The sequence below is a fragment of the Phocoena sinus genome, chromosome 10 (genome assembly GCF_008692025.1).
Source record: "Phocoena sinus isolate mPhoSin1 chromosome 10, mPhoSin1.pri, whole genome shotgun sequence".
Lineage (NCBI taxonomy): Eukaryota > Metazoa > Chordata > Mammalia > Artiodactyla > Phocoenidae > Phocoena > Phocoena sinus.
The window spans coordinates 17,542,182-17,561,499 of NC_045772.1; the positions used below are offsets into that span (position 1 = coordinate 17,542,182).

The 19,318-nt window shown below is 50.3% G+C and overlaps 1 protein-coding gene across 11 annotated transcripts in view; it reads right to left on the bottom strand.

The window, feature by feature from the left end:
* Positions 1-19,318, bottom strand: part of CHST11 (carbohydrate sulfotransferase 11) — a 287,104-nt gene that overhangs the window by 39,006 nt on the left and 228,780 nt on the right. The window lies entirely within an intron of this gene.

Here is a 19,318-nt window from a genome sequence, read left to right on the forward strand (position 1 = left end):
AAAGTTAGTTTCCAGTTCTTCATGTCCCTGCAAAATAAATCACCATTTGTTCTGCCATCTGGTCTCCTAAATGATTAGCAAGCTGGGAAGGAGGCAGCCAAAGAGACGCTGGAGACCAACGGTACTGATAGATGACGTCAACCTCCCGGATTCAGCAAATGCCTCGGGGACACCGTGACACCGATATGAATGGGATTTACCTGACCGAGCTCAGGTTTGATCCCAGCACTTTGACTTAAGGGACAGTGGGACCAGGTGATTTTAGCCGGCAAAAGACCAAGAGGTGTTTTATTATCTAGTAACACAGGTGCCAGATACTCTTGCCCATCCCCCATCCTGGAGTCTCTCCCATCCCTGACCCCTTGGACGGTGGGTTTGGAGAAGGGAAAAGAGATGGGGGGGAACTGAGAGATGGGGTAAGAGGGTTGATTTCAAATGTGAGAGATGAAATTTTTTAAAGTAAGTGAAAGTCCAGTCATTTGGTTTTCAGGCCGCATACAAATTGCCCGTGGGGTTAAAACAGCCATGAAAACATGCCATAGTCTAGATCTCCTCCCGGTCAGGGCTCGAAGGTCCTTACCATTGTTCCACAGTCTGCACGTGTACAGGAAAAGCCCTGCTGGCTTCCAGCACGTGGGCCAACACAGAACATGCTATAGCCACAGCCTGGTCCACGCCAGGAAGTCACTGATCCCAGGAGGCCATACAGGGCACGGATATGACCCAACACTCCCTGACCCCCGATACATGAGGTGCCACCGGAACACAACTTCTGGCCACCAGCAGTTCCATTATCTCCTGGAGGGTTGGAGCATAGCTGGGGAGCTGGCTCCCCCTTCTCCAGCCCTAGGCCAGAGCCAGGATGGAGAGGCAGACCTACAATCACCAAACACTCCAGCAAAGACCAGAGTAACTGCCTGGCTGTCAGACCACAGGGGTAGGCGCCACAGCTGACCCCTCATGCCTGCACAGCTCCAGGCAGCACTCAAAACTACTTGGTGAATGGACGCTCCTTGGGGAGAGCCACGGTTTCAGTCAAAACCACATTCTGGAATCATTACACTCGGGTCGGGACATCATCCTAGAGAAGGGTAGGGACGGGAACTAACATTTCAGAAGTCTGTCCTTAGGGCTAGAAACCTGGTGTATTTCCCGAGTCCCTTCCTCAACCCTGAGAGGTGGGTAAGAGCATCTCTGATTGACAGATGAGAACACTGAAACTTAGAGAGGTCCAGTTCTGGGCCTGAGTCTTGGGGCCCGTAGGGAGGGATACAGGGCTTCACACCAGCTTGCTTGCTCTTCTATAATAAAACGTGGCCTCAGAGCGATAGCTTGAAAGCCCATTTACAGGACAGGAGGTACCAGGTTCCCCCCATCCTCTGCTCTCCATCCCGTCCCAAACAAAACCAGGAAAAGCCTCCCTTTAGATCTGTTTTCTGGACACTTCCGACCCAAGCAGGGCTCACCCTCTAAGGTCTGAGTGTAGGAGAGAGCCGCCGGCTCACACACTGGGAAATAATGAAATCTCTTTAGCACACTCCTTTGGGCTTTGGTTTGCTTATGGGTTGAACTTCCTGTTTGGTTTACTGGTGGGGGACTAACTGTTTGGGCCGCACTTGTTTACAGGGCGGGAGTCAGCTGAGTCTGGGGGACGGGTGTGACCACCCTCCGCTCTTCCAAAGCCCATGAGAGCAGCAAACCAGCCCTCCAAAGAAGGTTCTGGTTAGTTTGTGCTCTTTGGCTTGGAATGCTGGAGGAGATGGCCAGAGTCAAGGCACAAACAGGATGCAAGGGGGCAGGCAGCAAAAACTGGCCCCAGGAAGACGGCTTGGAAGCGGATAGCAGAGGGCCGTGCTCAGAAGGACGCTGGAGGGCTGCTGCGGGTCGGTGGCAGAGGCTCGTCCCTGTACTGGCGTTACCGCAGGTGCTTCTGAGAGGCTAATTACCCCACGGCTGGGACGGGGTGCCTGCCAGGCTGGGACTCTTCTGGCAGCTATAACCCAGGAGCCAGGAGAGTCCTTCTAGGGAACTGCCGCATCTTCTCCACGGTGGCCCTGGATTCAACTGTTGGCCTCTTGTGAGACAGAGGAGGGTAGGCCATCAAGAGGTCCTCCTGTCCCATTTCTTTGTAAGCAGAGCAGACAGTGAGTGAGGAGGTCACACCCTAGACGGGGCTTGTCACAGCTCTTCCCTCTCGGTGGGATGCTGCCCCCGCATTCTGCCCCCTTTTGTTTCAAGGCCAAACCCAAGTGTCTCCTCCTCTGGACCAACTGATGGGGCAGCTGCTTTGTGACGGCTGTGACCGGGACATGCTGCTACTGTCGCAGCGTGTCACAGGAAGCTGTTCAGCCCCAGACCATGAGCTCCTGCTCCTAGTCCCTCCTCCGTACCTAGTACGGTAGATGTTCCATAAACGGTTATCAGGTGAACAGCTGATAATTGTTATCAGTAGCAAACAGTCATGGAACCCTCCCTACGTGCCAGGCCCTGTGACAAGGCTTTCGTGAGGGTTATCTCAGTGAAAATCCTTATGACAGCCCTCTGAGACAAGAGGCTGCATGAACAGAGATGTTATGTAACTGGTCTCAGGTCACACAGCGAGCAAGTGAGTGGCAGAGACAGGATTCCAACCCAGGCACGTGGCTCCTGAGTGTGCTGGCCATGGCGCCACGCTGCCTCTCAAATGAACGAGTGAAGGAACTGTAGGGGGAGCAGAGGAGTTTTCAGAGTCTACTGGGAGCAGACCAGTGCATCCAAGGCCCGAGAGGCAGGCCCAAGAGGAAGGCCCTGGTGCTGCCTTTGTTTCTGGACTGGCTCTGCTGTCATCTGACACCAGCCAGCCCAGTGGGTTAGGGAACCAGGTGCCAGCTTGTACAGCCAGCCCAGTGCTACTTAGAGCCCCCAGTCATGGGGGCAGGTGGAGATCAGGGACCAGAGCGTGCAAAATCACCCCAGCAGCCTGATACACATATCCAGAGAGGAAGACCAGGAAAGGAGAGGACATCCCCACCTACCTCTGTGCCCCTGCTCCCCAGGCACCCTCCAGCCAGATGCCCCACACCTCCTGTCCTCTTAGCCTTTCTGAATCTGACCTACCCTTTGTAGATCTCCCTCCCCCAGCTTCACGAGCCTCCTCTAAATGTACGAGCACACACTTTAAGCATGCGCATGTATGGCTCTGCATATCCATTTCTCATGTTCCTGCTATGACGCTTAAGTGCCTGGATCTCAAACTTCAATGAACACAAGAACCTGCAGGGCAGGTGAAGGGGCGCGTACGTGTCTGTTAAAAATGCAAATTCCACCCCCCCCCACTCCCCGTTCCCAGAGATCCAATCTTTGCCCAGGAATCTGCATTCTTAACAAATTATTCCAGTAAATCACCTGTGAAGAAACACTGTTTAAATCCTCAGTACCTAATTACTGGATAAAAGCAATCCTCTTCATATATACAATCTCTCATAATTTACCAGGTCCCCTTACATCTTCTCCCTTGAGCATCACAACAACTGATAAGATGGTCTAGACAGGAGTCCCAGGCACGACTGCACAGAAGAGCTGCAGTTCAAAGGGCCGTTCGTTCAAGGTGACAGAGGAAGTGGGAGAGGAGGCAAGTTCAGACTGCCCTGGTCTAGCGGTCATTCCAGCCGTGTGTCTGTGTCTCTGCCACCTTGTCTTGGCCTCCATGTCTCTGTTTCAGTCTCTCTTTTTTTCTTTCTTGCTATACTATTTAAAACAATTCTAGAAACTAAAAGTAATCATGAGAGGTAAATGATAAGAGGGAAATAAAAATCCCCCAAACTGCCATTCACCAGAGAGAATTATTTTTCATGTTTTGGTGTATTTCTCCAGCTTTGTCCTTACGTCTTAATCGCGATTCCGCTGTTTTCTAAGCCACACTCTCCCTTCCAACAATCAACCCAAAGTAAGGATGGTATTGCTTTAACTTAACTGGCCCTTGAGGGAGAAAGATGCTGGCTGTCTACCTTGTCCCTTTCTGCCCACTGCCTTCCTCAGTGGCCATTGCCTCTTTATCCTCTCCCTCATCCCCTCCAGCAAGTGGGGCAGGGGAGAGACCGGGAGAGGAGCAAGCTTTCCCGGGCAGGGATGGGGCCTCTGGATGTTCAAGTCACTGGGGACAGAACTTCAGGGGTCTCTAATGTTGAGCTGAACCAGCGGGACAACAGGATACTTGTAGCCAGCACTTTCCACAGGGACACTGCAAAACGCACAGCACTAAGACAGACTGGTTTTAAAACACAGGTGAGGTGACCCTGAAATCTACGCTAACCTCAGAGGGATGGGTGGCTTGTATCTGAGATTCTCATTCCAACTCCAACTCCTTGCTTCTTAGAGACAACAAACTCGGAGCCAATGAAAACTAACCTCAGGACTCTTCCCTTTTCTTTTTTTTTTTTTTTTTAAAGGGGTTTGGAGTTGAAGACCGTTTGATTATTCCAGAGGCTTCTGAACCGAGACTAAGAAATGGTGTGTGCTGCTGTGTCTGCTGACTGCAAGCACGTCTGACTTCCTCTTCTCTTTTCGTCTGAAATCCAGCATGGTTTCTCAGGGGCTTTGACTGACAAGTCCTCACAGCTTTAGGGAAGTTTTAAGACCAAGCCCGAAGAGACTTGCAAATGAGTTCCTGCAAGATTTCTGAGTAGTGACTGATTACAATCTCTAATTATTTCTAAAGGAACCACTCACCCAATTAAAGCCACAGCCTGTGAGAGGGAGGTAAAGATTCTCTTGATGGAGAGCAGTGAGAAATCGCAGCCGTTATTATTATTGTTGCTGTTTTCTAAAATCGTGCTATGTCTAGAGGCCATCATCAGCTCTTTCCATACTGGATTTTACCCGACCACCTGCCAGAAGGCACTGGATCCACTTCTCTCTCCCCTTTGCCAGCTGACCCCTAACTCACCTGTCAGGCGCAGGCTAAAATGTCACTTCCTGGGAGGACTTTCTTGAGCAGGTGAGGGTCCCTGTGCCCCTCCTCCCTCCCGGCACATCTCATGAATCTACGACCATCTGCTCGTCCTCTACAAGCTGTATGCGGTCCAGGAACTTGTTTGTGTGTTCACCGCTACACCTACACCTTGCCTGGCACGTAATAGATGCTCAATAAATACCGACTGAATGAGACTGAATGAAGGAGACTGGAGGACAAAAGATTTCCTCCTTGGGTTCTGAGTGTAGGTTTCTGTCTAAACATGATTACAAAAGCACATTGACTTCTTCATTCATTCAACAAGGATTGAGGAACATTGGTGGCGTGTTGGGTGGTGGACTGACTCGTTCAGTCTCATCACCTCCACTCCACCACCATCCAAGACACCACACCAGGGTGTGAGGAACCTGCTTCCTGACAGCCCTGCACTCCTGGAGCCCATACACTCCCGCACCAGCCTCTTGTTGGCTCCAGAGCTCTGCATTGTTGGGCTTAGAGGAGCGAATTTGTTTGGATTGATGTAACTTCAGTCACCTGGGCAGAAAGACCATTTCCTCAGCCTTGAGGTCAACTCTCAGCTAGGTTAACCCACTATTGCTCCTCAATGGGTTGAATGGGATGCACTAGGAGCAAGTTTGACCTTAAAGGGTCTGGAATGTAGGACCCTGAGGGGTAGAACACAAAATTTGATCAATCAAGATATTAGGAAACCCCAGTGATGGGCCAGGAGTAGGTACCATCTCTTTCAGAAGGTTCTGACAATGTAATTTGTCGTTACATGATGACATCATTGCATGATGTCATAGTTACATGATGACATCATTGCATGATGACATTGTTACATGATGCCATCGTTACATGATGACATCATTGCATGATGACACTACATCATCACTTGGGGGGACACCAAATAAATACCTGTTTCCTTCTAGATTCCTAGAGACCTACCAGTTCAAAATTACAGTGATGACCTAAGGCAGCTTGGTGGACTGGACAAAATGGCCAAATGGGCAAAATCATCCTTCCTAACTAAACTATCTGACATGTTCTAGACTTGTCCCTAATATCTTCCCTAATCCATCTACCCAGATTTACCTGAGCTCTGCTAGACAGCTGTGAGATTGTTCAGATAGCCTAAACCTGGCTCACGGGTTCATTAGGCAGTGGATTCTAATCACACATATCTAAGTCCAGTTAAAACACGTGTCTAGAAACATCTTGAGAGATTACACTCTAATGTCTCAGCCCTACAGCAGGTTTATAGCAGACTTTGAGGCACTTCAAATCCTAGCACACCCCACCCTAGACCATTACACCAGTATACCTGGATTGCCCTTTCCAGAAAAGCCCATTCTGGAGCAGGGTTGCTGAACTCCTTTGTCTGGGGGGGTGGGGCGGGGTATGGGGAGGCGGGAAGGCAGATGTGTGCGGCCTCTCTTGTTTTCCAACTCCCAGTGACCCATCATCTCTGGGATTCTCCCATTTGCTTTGCGGAAAGGGTCCATTTTTAGTTTCACAGCAGGTATCAATCCCTGGCCTCTGGTCTATACCACAGCCTTTTAATTAAAAGCCCCTTAGAATTCCACTTTAATCCAGCTGCCTTGGTTTTCTCCTAGAACACCCGGAGGGGCAGGTCCAGTGTCTACTTCAAGCTTGGATTCTGCACCCAAGGGATGTACAATATGGTCTCTGCTGGTCAGCAGAGACCACCCAAAACCTAACTTCTACATGGTTTGTCAGATAATGAAAAGGACAAAATCTCCTTTGAACTTTGAAGCTGGACCTAGAGCAAAGGATGAAACAGGGTCTGGTTACATATTTTGCTAAGGATTCTAGATGAGACACTAAGAACCCCTTATGAAATATGCAATTATTTCTCTCTGCCACGCGGGAAGGGGGCATATTTGTTTTCTGTCCTGTCCTCTGGGTGACAGAGGCCTCGCTGAGCAATGCCTTTGTCACAGGCACTGTTCTTACCAATCCTACTTCACTGGTTAAGGGATGGACAAAAGGGATCGATGACTTAAAGGCTGAAGAGATCTCTGTTGTCCAGTTCCATCTTGATTATTCAAGACGGCAGCAGCAAAGCAGTAGGAAAGAGAATCCATTCACTGGTTCTATGGACCTCTGGGGACCACAGAGACTTGCCCCACCACCCTGAGGTGGTGCTCAGAAGACAAAGCCCCACTGGATGGGTGTGTCGGGAAGTCTGTTAGTAGAATTTGGGGGATAGGACTCATCTAGATTCAAAAGAGCACTGATTTGGCAAAACTAAAGAAAATTTAAAGGGAGAGTCAGACAAACACCTTTGCATTCTCGGGTCAGATGCCCTCAGGCCAGCTGCTAAGCCAGTGGGGTGTCTCCATCCCTCCCAGGGGAGCTGGGGCCCTGAAACCGTGCAGGTGCTCTAAGGAGGGAACTGCCCCCAAGCCCAAAGGGTCTGAACCCCACCTTATTTGGTGGGAGATGAGCATTTCATCGACTAACAACCTTGGGTTCTGTAAACCAAGCACCTGTGTTTCAAACAACTGCAAACCGGCTCCCTCAGAAAGACCAGGCCCCAAGAGGCAGAAGTGCTCACCAGCTCACCTCCGCTGCAAAATCAGTCCCTTGCACAGCCTGCTAAGGCCAAGGCTGGGTTTTTACAGAAGAAAGAAAAGAAAATGAAGAGCAGAGGGTGCAAGGCAGTCAGAGAAAGAGGAACAAGGGGAGGCACTGACCGCCCTGCCGGCAGGCGTTATTCCACAAGGGAAACAGGCTGCTGGCCTCATGGTCCCTGGGGAAGGGCAGAGAAACCCACTGCATGCCGTGGTCTGAGCTAGTGCCTTCCACTCATCTTTGAGTCCTGACTCTGCCATGTATTTGCTGTGTGACTCTGGGCAAATTGTTGACCTCTCTGTTTTCTCCTCGGCTGTTGTGAGACATTAATGAGTTAAAATACACGGAGTGCTTACCACTGCATTTGGGATATGGTGAGCATTCAAGAAGCGTTAGCTCGTATTCTCACACCCACGGTAAAGTCTCCTCCGAGTGTCAGCTGCCCTTGTTATCAGTGTTATTAATACTGCCGGCTGTTACCACAATTCCTGCGGGAGGTGACACTACCCTCACGTTACAGATGGGGAAACTGAGGCTCAGGGAGGTTGCAGAGGGCCGGAGTCAGGACTCAGGCCAGGTATGTCTGGTTCTTGTCTAGGGGAAGGGGAACTCTGGAAGAAATTAGAATCTTGTGTGAGATGTCCGACTGGGTACCCCAGCATCACCTCCCTTGAGAACTGGGGGACAAAATCCAAGAAAACCATTAGACTCCGCCCAGACACACATCAACTCTTCCTGTAATACACTTTAGTTTGTTCGTGGCAAGTTTAAAATCTTTAAGGAGCTGGCCCTGATTAGCGGTCTGGAAAGATGCTGTCCCCATCTCAGCCTCAGAAAGGTCTCAGCTAACTTTAGACCATGTGTCACTGCCAGGGCCTTTGAGAAGAGCAGCCCCACACCCCTGCACCCCAGGTATCAGAGGGAAGCAGAGAGAGCCTGGGGAGGAGGGAGGGACCCTTTTTGCTTTGGAAAGAGATGGGCAAAGACCCCTGACATGGAGGCTGGAAAAGAGACTCAAATCACAGGAAGGCAGAGGGTCCAGGCTGCATCTACCAGAACCTGTCCTCTCCCACAAACAGAAACCACAATGTTCTAGAAGTTAAACTCATCCTCATCACTTCTGAATGCATTTGAGGGCACGATTTACCTACTTGCAATAGATGCACGTATGCAAAAGCAAATCTACCATATCTAAGTACTGCACTTGATGACAATACAGTATAAGAAATATACTAACAACCATGGTTAGGAGATATACTAAATATACTAACAACCATGGGCATCACACTTAGCTTGAGCTTCCTAGCGGCCAAGGTATAAAGGGAAATATGATGTTTATGAAACCTTCCACCTCTGATAAAGTTGAAAACACACAGGATTTAGAGTTGAGACCGGATGTGAATTTAGGCTCTGTCACTCACAGACCACGTACCCGCAGACAAAACTTTAACCTCTCAATACCTCAGTTTCCTCCCTTACTGAACAGTCTTAACAAAACCACGGACTATTAGGGCAATCAAATGAAATGTGTACGCAGCAGTACTTTGAACGTTATAAAATATCCCACAAAGATCTTACTTATCAAGTACTTATATTAGTTCTTCAAGAGAAACAAACTTTTTTTCTATGCCGGTTGTTTTCTCTTTGAGATAGTTTGGAAAACATCTGATCACGTGACTCTTCACACAAGGACTGAATAATAGAAAGGACAGCAGTAACGACCACGAGTTTTGGGCACTAATTATGTACCAGGCACAGAGTTATACTCATCTGAGTTTCAGTGAAGCAACACTAACTCATTTCATCCTCACGGAAATTCTAGACATGGGTACTATTAGTATCCCTATCGTAATAGAAACCGAGGCACAGAGAGAGACATGGACCAATCATATGCTCTTTCTCATGAATGTGGTGCTAGAGACCAGAGGGGCAGGGTAAGCTGGTGGTGGGCAGTGGACCATATGGAAATGAAGGCTCTAGGCTGAAGGCACCCTTTTAAGGTGGCTACATGGTCTGTATATGAGAGAGAGAGAAGGAGGGAGGGAGGGAAGGAGGGAGAGTGGGAGTGGGAGAGGGAGAGAGAGAGAGAGAGAGATGTAGAGACAAAGCAGCAGTGGCAGAGACTCAAGGGCCAGAGAGAGCGCTGGAGAGTCACAGCCTAATCCTTGATGCCCAATGGGGTGGGGGCCAGGTGCAAACCTAAATGCCCTTCCTGCCCCAGGGTTTGCTGCTCCAATAAATTCCTTTCTTGTTTTAACAGCACCGGGTGGAGGTCTATCCTTTGCAAGCAAACATTTCCCAAGAAGACATGAGTAGGTGGATGGTACGACCAAGGAAGCGAAAGTGGCGGGAAGAGCAGAGGGCAGATGTCGCCCCGCATCCTTGATGCTCAGCCCTGTTCCTCTGAAACCCCCGGAAAACTAAGCCTAAGAACCCAGGCTCGTGAAGGGAGGCAAGAGGAGATGCACACTGGGTCTAGAACATGCACTGTCGTTTTAAAAAGCCCCGAAGCAGCATCCAACCAGCTCACAGACACCACGCTTCCTGTTTGTGTGAACTGGTTCTGTTTTTTTCCAATTAGATTTCTACTCACTGATCCTCTCCAATTTTTTTTTCTTTCTTAATTGAATAGCAAATCAAAAGGAAGACGAAGGAGAGCTCGCAGTGTTCTCCTCCCTCAAAGGCCAAGCATCTGTTGGCTTTGTTCAGTCTTGGCGCTGACCATGGCATTTCATACTGTTCGAAATTAGTAGCTGTGACAATTCATCTTCAGGACAAATGGGTCCTGGGGAGACCAGGGGCAGACTCGCCCAGCCAATGGGGTGAGCGTGGCTGCTGCCCAGGCCCGGGACCCCGTGTCCTGATGGATGGGGGACGTGCAGGGCAGGCAAACCTGGCAAGGGGCCTGCAGGACCAGAGTCTGGAAGGGGAGGCTGAGTCACAGCCCTCAGGGAGCAGTGGGGACAGAACTGAAGACAAACATCTCAAAAACAGGGCAGTGACGGCTGCCCAGGTCCCCAGAAACTTAGCTCAAGTGCTTGTCCTAGTTTGACATCGTAAGTCCTGGCTCTGCCTCTCAGAATCGTGAAACCACGGATGAGCTCACCAACCTTCCTCGGTTCCGTCTTCCACAGCCGAGAAAAGGGCAAAGTCATGTTATCCACTACGTAGAAGAGAATCAGATCGTGTGGGTAAAATGCCCGGCACACAGTAGGTCCTCAGGAAATGACAGCTGGTACGGTACTCTGAGCGCCATCCTGCCTGCTCTGGGGGTACGTCTCAGGAGGAAGTGTGTTTCCTGGGGCCCCGGATGCCTCTAGCATGTTTACGGAACCAGGAAAGCCCACTCACTCAATTTACGAAAAGCGACATGTTTATAAAAACCAGCCTCAGACTCAAAAGTGTAGAAGAGCCTGGAAGGCAGAGTAGGTCTGGAGAGAGGGATTGCTTTCGAGAAGCTATGGGGCAGGGGACCAATTCCTAAACCATTTGCACTTTTACGCCAGGAAATGGGTGTCCGGCAAAGAAAGCTGTGAGCGGGATTGCCGTGTAGGAAGTGGCTTGGGTGCCCCCTGGTTCCTGGAGCTTCTGGAGAGAGTGGAGCCCGTGGATCAGCCCTGGCCGCCCACCTCCCTGAGCATCTCCCGGTGCCGGCCACTTCTCTGGGCAGCTCATCCTCTGTGCCCCCCCCGCCCCGGGGCCTGCTGGCCACTCAGTAACTCATTCATTCAGAAGAACACTTCAAAGAAACGAGGAGTCCCAGCTCAAAGGGGGTGTTTATAACTTGAAAAGTGCTGATATGCCAACCAGCCATTTGCCGTGAAGTAGGTATTAGCTAGAGCAGCATTTCTTGGAATTAAAAAAGAACTATGAATAGACTGTTATGCTGCGTCTGTAGTCAGGAGCCTCCAATTAATGGCAGGAAGCCTATATTCCTGCCACACTGCAGCCAGCACTGTGTGTGTGTGTGTGTGTGTGTGTGTGTGTGTGTGTGTGTGTGTGGCAGAGAGAGACAGAAGAGACAGAGAGAGAGAACGAATGAAAAATGGTGGGCAAGGAGACAGTGGATGAATGTATTTGCACAGCAAAAGTGATGGCTGGCATGTTGATTTCTAGAACAAATTCACTGGGCCACTTTGGATCTCAGGTTGTCATCCAGGGAGCCAAATGGAGGGTCTAGAAGACAGTGCACCGGGTGGGGGGGGAGGTCTGGCACTGGGGTCCCCCCGTTCTGGAACCACGGCAGCCAAGTCAGAGTCCCAGGGCCAGGCCTGCAGCCCACCCTGGTGGAGCCAGAAGACAAGAAGATGAGGCGGCCGGAGTCACAGCTGTGCCCATTTTGTGCCCTCGACCTCAGTGGATGTTGATTCTCCAAGGGAGAAATGCGTTGGCGTTCCATGCACCTTGGAAAGTCAGAGAACCTTTCCTGACAGGAGCGTACCTCCCGCAGCTTGTTCTTTCAGCCTGCAGTAACTTCTGCCTTTTTTCTCAAGAGCCTCCCTTGTCTTGTTTAATTTAGACACGGGTAGTAATGAGGGCTGTGTCTGCTCCACTCTCGTCCACAGGATTGAAATTTTTCATTAAGGAGATCCTGGGAGACCAGACGTGCGTACTCTTTCAAGCGTCACATCTGCCTGCCTGCTGCAATCTTCAGACCAGCACTAAATGAAAGTCCTGGCTGGCGGGCGGGAAATGCCATCCAATTCTCCCTCTAAATAGCTGTGATCACTTACCTGTAGGGAGGAGGGGCGGGACTAAAAATAGCCAACACTCCTGAAAGGGACTAGGTGGGTGGGGAGTACTGTGAAAACACTGATTTTTCTAAATTAATTCTTTATCAGTAACACATGATGAGGCAGCCTGATCGGAGGTACAGCCTAAGCAGGGCACTAAGCAGCTGAGTAAGGCTGGGCTGGCCAAGCAATCATTCTTGGCCTCGGTTTCCTAACCTTAGCAATGGGGATTAAAAAGAAACCCTCCCCTCACAGGGCGGTTGTGCAACTGAAATGAGATGATGTGTGTGAACGTGAATGGCAGAGAAGCAGAAGAGCACGCTAGGGGAGAGCAGTGTTCTAGAGTCCAACTCTCTGGGTTCAAATCCCAGCTCTGCTACTGATGAGCTGTGTGACCTTGGGCAAGTCACTAAACCTCTCTGTGCCATGGTTTCCTCATCTGTCAACTGGGGATGACAACCACCCACCTATCTTAAGGGCCTGTCATGAGAACTCAGTGAGATAACGGGCATCCCATGCCTGGGAGAGTCCCTTTCCCATAGTAAGTGCTCATAAAGACTGGCTTAGAATAGCAGGTAGCTGCTAAGTACAACTAATGCTGGCACACGGGAGGGGCTCCCCGAACATTTCCCAATTCTGATTCTGGGCTATTATCTCTTATTAAGGCTGGTTTTACTGGCACCTACCACCAGCTCCAGAGAATCACCACAGCACAGTCTGGAGTCATGAATTTCAGGAGGCGCTACTGCGAAAGAGGTGCTGATTCTAAGACCTTGATCCTCTAAAAATGGTTTGGGGCAGTTAGAGAGTCTCTACCTTAGCTTTCCCAGCCTCCTGAATAAGTGAGAGTCCCTGTGGTAAGCAGAATAGTCCCCTAAATGTCCACATCTTAAGCCCTGGAACTTGTGAATATGTTCTGTTACCTGGCAAAGGGGGAAGAAATTAAGGTAGCTGGTAGAATTAAAGTTGCTAATCATCTGACTTTAAGGAGAGTGTCCTGGGTTATCCAGGTGGGCCCAATAGAATCACAAGGGTCCTTTCAATGGGGAAGAGGTAAGAGTCAATACCAGAGTTACGCAACGTGGGAAAGGCTTGTTGCTGGCTCTGAAGATGGCAGGGGGCCCTTAGAAGCTAAAATCCCCTCATTTTAGCCAAGTGAGACCCACATCAGACTTCTGACGTCCAGAATCATAAGATGTAAATTTGTGTTGTTTTAAGTCACTAAATTTGTAAGTAATCTGCTATAGCAGCCATAGGAAATGAATACAGTCACAGATGTTTCCTTCTAGGCCTGTGAACCCCTAAAGGGCTCAGGAGCACCCAGAGACCACTCTTACCATCCCATCCCCTATTACATTTGGAGCAGTATTGTTTACATGTATTCACTCACCCTTTTAGCAGATACCTTCTGAGAACCTGCCGTATGTCAGACCTGGCACTAGGTCCTGGGGATGCAGCAGTGGAACAGGACAGACAGGCCCCTTGCCCTCATGGAGCTCAAAGACCGAGTGGATACTGATCTTTAACAGATATTTACAGAGGATGATCATAGAAACACTTTTATGGAGCCTAATATGTGCATGGCAGTGTGCCAGCCCTTTCCATATACTAACTCGTTCAATCCTCACAAGCACTCATGAGGGAGGTACTGGTTATCACCCCCATTTTACAGATGAGGGAACTGAGGCACAGAGCTGGGCGGTGGTGGACCAGATTTGGAATCCAAGCAGTTTTATACACTCTTCTAGTTTGCATTTAAAACGACAGGGGATGGAGATCGTCCCAGAGAAGAAGTAGGTATGACCGTGGTCCCCAAGATGTCCCTCTGGCCTAGAGAATGACAAGCCCCCATTTAGAGCAGGTGCCTGTGATTTTGAGAAGGTGGGTGTGAAAGTAAATGCTAAATAGTGTCCCTGAGCCCTTGGCACCCCCTGTGCAAAATAAGCACCACCAGATCCACTGGAGCCTGAGGCTGGGGCCGCACCTTTCTCCAGGCTTGGCAGGGACTCCACGCCTGAGCCCGAGCAGGGCAAGCCAGCCGACGGGCAACAGGCCCTTATTGACTGTTCATTCTCAGCGCACACAGGCTGTCCATTTAAACGCTGATCCAATATTACTGTCCATTGGGTAAGCTCATCGAGATTTCATAGGCTGACGCTCACTCAGCAAGAGACAGGCACGACACACATGAGCTCATTTATTCCAGCAACAGCCTGCAATCCCAGACCCATTCATACCTGCGCAATATTCCCCAAGGGGTGGAGGCAGAAAGGTGGCGAGGCTTCCTGCTGGGGGGAGGGGGAGGGGAGCCACAGGTGCCGCCGCAGAGTTGCGAGGGGGCTGCTGTGTATGGAGGCTGCTGCCCTGGGAGCCTGGCGGGGCGGCAGCACCCCTCGATGTGCCCCTCCAACACGCCGCTCCTTAACCTCTCGGGGCCTGAGTTTCCACATCCATAAAGTAAGGAACAATAATAGTACCTGCGGGGGGGGGGGGGGGCGGGAGGGGCGGGGGAGGGATAAATTGGAAGATCGGGCACTACTATATATAAAATACATAACTAACGGGGACCTGCTATATAGCACAAGGAACTCTTCTCCGTACTCTGTAATGACCTACACGGGAAAAGAATCTAAAAAAGAGTGGATATATGTATATGTAGAGCTGATTCACTTTGCTGTACAGCAGAAAATAACACAACATTGTAAATCAACTCTACTCCAATAAAAGTTTTAAAAAAAAAAAATAAATAAAACCATGTTTTGTGGATGCAAAAAAAAAAAAAGTACCTGCCTGATGGGATCAGGGAGGCGTAAGTGAGACAATATGAAGTGTTTTGCTGGGCGCTGGCACATAGTGACCACCGACTCGGCGTGAGCTGTGTTTATGTCGGTCAGAGTCCTATTGAAATCCCCACGATGGCTCTGAGAGAAGCGACCGGTACTGTCTCTATTTTACAGATGAGGACTCTAAGGCTCCCAGAAGGCCCAGAACTTGCCCATGGACTGGCAAGCCAAGGGCCTGGGCAGGATTCACACCCAGGACTTAAGACTGGGCTCTTCTCACAACTCTGCCTCTAGCTCAGATACTCCGAGTTTATCCATGGTCTGGATTTGAACACTAGGTCTCCAGCGCTAGCCCATGGTCTCTTTGAAACCGAGGACTCTACGAGTGAGGTACTGCTATCATGCCCATTTTACAGATAGAGAAACTCAGGCACAGAGAGTTTGAGTGATGTGCCCAAGGTCACAGAACTGGGTGGTAGTGGATTCAGATTTGGAACGCAGGCAGCCTATCACTCTCCTAGACTGTATCTAAACTATATGCTGTGCTATCATACAGACGGTGTACTATGTAGCACTCCTCACCACCATCAAAGCTCCCTTTTGGATGCCGCTCCAGGTCAAATATCAACCAGTACCGATGTCCGGCTGAGCTCGTTGTCACCACCCTCTGCGTTATTATCACCATCACCATCAAAGAAAACCCGATTCCTGACATTTATCAAGCACCTTCTATATCTCCACGCCCTTTACCATTCATCCCTTGGCCCCTCTGACTTCTGCCCAGCCCAGACAGGGAGCAAAGGCAGGGAAGATAGCCACGGTGTGCAGAGGCTGAAACTGCCCAAAGGCCCAGAGTTATCTGGGAGCAGATGAGACTTGGCGCTCGGCTCTGCCACCTCGCAGGCTGGGGCCTTTCCCCCGGGGCCCCAAACTGCTCATCCTCTAGCATTCGTGGGCGAGGCAGGAGGAAGCCCCCGCCAAAAGGAGGCTGTCTCGCAACGGGGACTTGGGCCAGTTTGCTCACAGGGATGGGGCTCCCCTGAGGGGTCCCTTTGTGCTCCTCCTTCGTGTGCTTGGTTTGACCTTTCAGAATGTATATAAACATCAGTGCGTGTGCACAGCCCTACGATACTGGACTGGGGACGTCCAAATCGCAATGTTCCAAGACATCCTTTGGGGGAGGCAGAGGGCCAAGGTGCTGCCCACTAGGCATCTTGTTGGCATATAACAGGTCGGGGAGACTTGGAAGCGGCTCCTTCTGCCCAGCTTCCCCAAACAGCACAGCGTCCTGACCCCAAGGAGAACCCGCTGCCAGAAGGACCACAAAGGGCCCACTCGCGGCGGGCTGGCAAAAATGCACCCAACATGTCTACCATCCAGCCTCGCCCGCAGTTCCAACTGGGTTCTCCGGGCAGCCTCTGCTGAGGCAGAGGTGTGGGCGTGGAGGAAACCTGTTAGCCATCCCTGCGACGAGAGACCCCGCACTGCAGCATCAAGGGGGAGGTGGGGAAGAATGGCCTTGAACAGGAAACAAACGTCCCCAGTGAGACTAGTCCTCAGGGAATCAGCCACACGGGACAAACTGAGACGTGGTCCAGAGGATGTCCTTCATCTGCAGGGCTCCCCAGGAAGGAGGTCGCAGAACCAGGGGTCCACTTCGCCACGTGCCTTTTACCTGCCATTAGACACCCTTGTAGAGTAAACCACACAGAGTGTGGGTGCAGTTCTCTTATCCTCACACACAATTGAGTGGAAAAGTCCCTTTGCAACTGGCTATGTGTACCTGGAGGTGGTGGCTCCCACCTGGGTCTTGTAGGTACACCTGTGGTGCTCAGACTGGGCAAACGCAGGTGAACAGCCACGTTCGCAGGATGCCGTCTTAGCCCGGCTGATTTCCACCTGGGAGGGCTCCATCTCACAGACAGGCACGCACCCACTGTCGTCTTGGCTGAAGAGCATTAGAAAGCCAGGCCGTGTCAAATGCCCAAGCAGAATAAATGCGGCTTAGCCACAGCCTCCGATACCTGCTGGAATTCCGAGGGGGCCTGGGTTGGAAGTAACCACAGCCTGGCCTGTGTTTGAAGAGGCTGAGCGCCCAGAACAGCGCGGCCAGGCTGGTTGACAAGGCACAGTTGGAGCTCCGTGGCTCCCAGGAGAGCCTAAGAATGCCTTCTCTCTGGGTCCTCACGGCTCAGCCACAGGAATGAGGGGCTGGGGTCCTATAGCGAGCGCACTTTCTCATTTATTTTGGGGTCCGATAGCACGAGGTAGGAAGGGAATCAGGGCATGCTTGCACAAAACAATAGAAGACTGTCCCCTAAAATAACAACCCCCTGCCCCCAGGGCTGATGAGAAGTACGCAGCCATGCTGCTCAGAGCTCAGATTGGCATCACCCCATAACATGAGAGAAACGGCCCCCATCCATTCAGCCCAGGAGAAAAGGCCATTTGTCCCGGTGAGGAGAGAGGAGAGGTTTAAAGAATGATGACGTCAGCTTAAAGAACGTACATGCAGTGTCAGAGGGACTGTGAAGGGCACCAGGCTCTGGCTAACCAGGATTCCTCCGGGCCGCGAGTTCTGAGGGTTAACAGCGGATCACTGCAGAGTTGCCCAGCTATCTTCACACCAAAAACTTTGCCCCAGGCCTCCGGAATTCAGTGGCTCTGGGAGAAGGTGGCTGTGTGGGCTTTGGAACCAGACAGACCTGGATTTTTATCTCAGCTCCACTACCTTCTACCTGTGTGACCTTGGACATGTTACCTAACCTCTCTGGGTCCTAATTTTCTCATCTGTGAAGAGGAAGTAGAGATAAGAGGCGAGTTTGGTGTGAGGAGCTTTACATCAGGCACACAGTAAATACACAATCAAAAGGTATCATCTGGGGCTTCCCTGGTGGCACAGTGGTTGAGAGTCCATCTGCCGATGCAGGGGACATGGGTTTGTGCCCCTGTCCGGGAAGATCCCACATGCCGCAGAGCAGCTGGGCCCGTGAGCCATGGTCGCTGAGCCTGTGCGTCCGGAGCCTGTGCTCTGCAACGGGAGAGGCCACAGCAGTGAGAGACCCGCCTACTGCAAAAAAACCAAAAAACAAACAAACAACAAAAAACAAGGTTGCTTGTTTAAAAAAAAAAAAAAAAAAGGTATCATCTGTTCCTTTTGCTTCTTATCTCATCAGGGAAGGTGAGTAAAAGAGGGGCTCTGAAAGCAGCCTCCAAATCCTAGTTTTACCTCTCAGCTGGCTGTGGACCTTGGGGGAAGCTGGGCTCTTCTGTGCCTCAGTTTCCTCAGGTGTAAAATGAGAGTAATAACAGTACTGACCTCAAAGAAACCAGATGAGACCATTTGTATAAAATGCTCCCACAGGGCCTTATACAGAGTGAGCGCTTGATAAACAGAAGCTCTTGGTGTGACTCTTCCATCCTAACCACTCATTCCTGACCCCACCCAGCCCAACCTTCATTTACCCTCACACCCAATCAACACACCTCCCACAAGACTCAGCTTTCCCTGAGATATTCCTTTCCTACCTACGTCTGGTGCCCACCATCCCGTCCCTCCCATAAAGTTAATTTTTGGGGTCAGAGAAAGCACCAGGTAGACCACGCTGAAGTTTCAAGAAAGATTTTTCCATCTATGGTGGCTTCCCATTTTTCCTTGTTGGAGAGAGACAGGACAAACAGGTCAGATCCTGAGCCTAAGACGAACTCAGGACCAAGCGACGCAAGGTTTTCATCAAGGTTCTGTGCTTTAGTTGTTTCCTTTTAAAGTTGTTTCCCAAAGCATCCCTCATCGGCAGAGTCTGGATGCCAACTCGACTTTGCCCTCTTAAGTCCCTTTTAGATTCACCCTTGAAGGCACTGCTTAAAAAATGACACGTGGCTGAGAAGAGAATAAACTTCTCCTTTCCCACTTCCGCCACCGCCCTCCACCCCCAGATTTGGATTCAATTATAAACTGTCTGATGTTGTCCTTGGGTCCTTCCCAAGATTAATTGTAAAATCAACACTAAGGGCATTAAAAAAAAAAAAAAAAGAGCCTGGCTGTTTATTCACAGAGGAAGAAAAGGGGGGATGATTTCTAATGCTGTTTTCTACTGCCTTCTTGTAACATCCTCGCCAGAAGCTTCAGGATAAATGTGCCAGCAAACAGATCAAAACTCCGGTGTGATTCCGCAACATCAACTTTCTATTTTTCTTAAAAGCGTTTGCTATTTATTTGGATATATAACCTATTCAAATGGTGTCTCGGTGGG